This window comes from Schistocerca gregaria, chromosome 5 (genome assembly GCF_023897955.1).
Source record: "Schistocerca gregaria isolate iqSchGreg1 chromosome 5, iqSchGreg1.2, whole genome shotgun sequence".
Lineage (NCBI taxonomy): Eukaryota > Metazoa > Arthropoda > Insecta > Orthoptera > Acrididae > Schistocerca > Schistocerca gregaria.
In genome coordinates, this window is record NC_064924.1 from 157015517 (window position 1) to 157018649 (window position 3133).

General features: G+C 48.7%; 1 pseudogene; it reads right to left on the reverse strand.

Annotated features, from left to right (window-relative positions):
* Positions 1-493: 493 nt before the first annotated feature.
* LOC126274392 (5S ribosomal RNA) lies at positions 494-611 on the reverse strand (annotated as a pseudogene).
* Positions 612-3133: the final 2522 nt, after the last annotated feature.

Genomic DNA, 3133 nt, shown 5'->3' on the forward strand with positions numbered 1-3133 from the left:
CGCAGATTCGAGCGGTCCTCCAGATGCTATTCGTGTCAATCCCTGCCATAGCGCAGATGACAGCGCTCGAGACTGCTCAGGCTTTGGCTCGGTTCGATCCTTGCTACCATCCCGTGTCCAGTTTTTGTATCGCTGTCTTTCTCGGTTTCGGAAATCAAACTGAAGAACACGTTTGACGACGCCATCTCTAGCGGGCCGCTTGAATTTGCGCATGCAATCTATTGATTGGCTAAATTCAAAGCTATTTAACTTGGAAACGGTGCAACGTATCGAATGTAAGCTAGCTCCTCCCGAACAGGCCGTGAAGGCCCAAGGGTACCGACCGGCCGCCGTGTCTTCCTCAGCCCATAGGCGTCACTGGATGCGGATATGGAGGGGTATGCGGTCAGCATACCACTCTCCCGGCCGTATGTCAAGTTCCCGAGACCGGAGCCGCTACTTCTCAATCAAGCAGCTCTTCAGTTTGCCTCACAAGGGCTGAGTGCACCCCACTTGCCAACAGCGCTCGGCAGACCGGATGGTCACCCATCCAAGTGCTAGCCCAGCCCGACAGCGCTTAACTTCAGTGATCTGACGGGAACCGGTGTTACCATTGCGGCAAGGCCGTTGGCATTAAATATTTTTCCTTAACTATTGTTTCTCAGAGCAACCTATCCTGCAACACCTTTACAAACTTTTTAGTCTGTTTGCCACCTCGTATAACATACACTAAAGCGCCAAAGAAACTATATAGGCATACTCATTCAAATGCAGAGATATGTAAACAGGCAGCATACGGTGCTGCGGTCAGCAACGCATATGTAAGATAACAAGTGTCTGGCGCAGTTGTTACATCGGTTACTGCTGCTACACTGGCAGGTTATCATGATTTAAGTGAGTTTGAACGTGGTGTTACAGTTGGCGCACGAGCGATGGGACACAGCATCTCCAAGGTAGCGATGAAGTGGGGATTTCCCGAACGACCATTCCACGAGTGTACCGTGAATATCAGGAATTCGCTAATACATCTAATCGCCTACATCGCTGAGGCCGGAAAAAGATACTGCAAGAACGGGACAAACGACGACTGAAGAGAACTGTGCAGTCTGATAGAAGTGGAACCCTTCCGCAAACTGCTGCAGATTTCAATGCTGGGCCGTCAACAAGTGCCAGCGTGCGAACCATTCAACGAAACATCATCGATATGGGCTTTCGGAGCCAAAGGCCAACTCTTGTACCCTTGATGACCGCACGACATAAAGCTTTACGCCTCGCCCGGGCCCATCAACACCGAAATTGGACTGTTGATGACTGTAAACATGTTGTCTGGTCGGACGAGTCTCGTTTCAAATTGTATCGAGCGGATAGACGTGTACGGGTATGGAGACAGTCTCATGAATCTATGGATCCTGTATGTCAGCGGGGGACTGATGAAGCTAGTGGAGACTTAAGGTTCGAAAATGGCTCTGAGCACTATGAGACTTAACATCTATGGTCATCAGTCTCCTAGAACTTAGAACTACTTAAACCTAACTAGCCTAAGGACATCACACAACACCCAGCCATCACAAGGCAGAGAAAATCCCTGACCCCGCCGGGAATCGAAGAGGCTTAAGGGCGTGTGCAGATGGAGTGATATGGGACCCCTGATACGTCTAGATACGACTCCGGCAGGTGGCACGGCGTAAGCATCCTGTCTGATCACCTGCATCCATTCATGCCCATTGTGGATTCCGACGGACTTGGGGAATTCCAGCAGGACAATGCGACGCCCCACACGTCCAGAATTGCTACAGAGTAGCTCGAGGAAAACTCTTCTGAGTTTAAACACTTCCCCTGGCCGCCAAACTCCCCAGACATGAACATTACTGAGCATATCTGGGATGCGTTGCAACATGCTGTTCAGAAGAGATCTGCATCCCTTCGTACTCTTACGGGTTCATGGACAGCCCTGCAGGATTCACAGTATCAATTCCCTCCAGCACTGCTTCAGACTTTAGTCGAATCCACGCCACGTCGTGTAGCGGAACTTCTGCGCGCTCGTGGGGGCTCTACACGATATTAGGAAGGTACACCTGTTTCTTTGGCTGTCCAATGGTGTTACAAGCCGCCGTGAGACGGTACAATACCAAAGCTGAAAGGAGGAAAGCGCGGAGCACTAGAAACACTCCTGGACGGGCAAGTGGATATCGTGGTTTACCACCGAGCGGAATGTAGTGCTTCGCCGAAGCTGAGTTTACGGCAAGCAAGAGATGGAGCGGAACCGAGGCGCACTTTAAAAATTTTAGCATACGGCAGTGGAAGCCGAGCAATGTTGTGACGTGTTATTAAGCCGTCGTATACACGCTTACATGGACATACGGCGATCGGCGTCAAGGAAGTTCCTCGTTGTAGCTGGTCGAGTTGTCCGTTGCAACATTACTGGGCGGCTGCATTTGGAGGCTCTCTAAAAGTAGAATACGATCAGTGCCTTTAGTTGCTGTCACGTTGGGAAGGCGTTGTGAGCTGATGGAAAATATATTCTTTTTGGCTCAACAGAGGTGACTTCGGCGAGTTGTGGGTGAGCATCTGCAACTTGATGAAACTTGGTTTATTGCCTGTGCTGTAATTTTCAGTACTTTTCCCTGAGCCTTATTAAGCTTATGTGAATTTGACTTGTCAATGTGCTGGTTGATTTTCGAGATATTGGTGTTTTATTTTCATATGTGTGATAAAGTTCTCGTTAAAGGTTTTCTGTGATTTTCCTTTTATTGAGCTATCGTAAGCGGGCCGAGCGGCAAGGCGCAATCAATACCTTCACTGCGCGATGACAACGGTGAAGTCACTGATGACAGTGCAACTACAGCAGAGTTATTAAACACGGTTTTCCGAAACTGCTTCACCAAAGCAGACGAAGTAAATATTCCTGAATTCCAATCAGGAACAGCTGCCAAGATGAGAAACGTAGAAGTAGATTTCCTCGGAGTAGCGAAGCAGCTTAAATCACTTAATAAAGGCAAGGCCTCTGGTCCAGATTGTATACCAGTCAGGTTCCTCTCACAATATGCTCACAAAATAGCTCCATGTTTATCAATTATATGCAACCACTCGCTCACAGAAAGATCCGTACCTAAAGACTGGAAAATGGCTCACACCAATAGCCAAAAAGGCAATT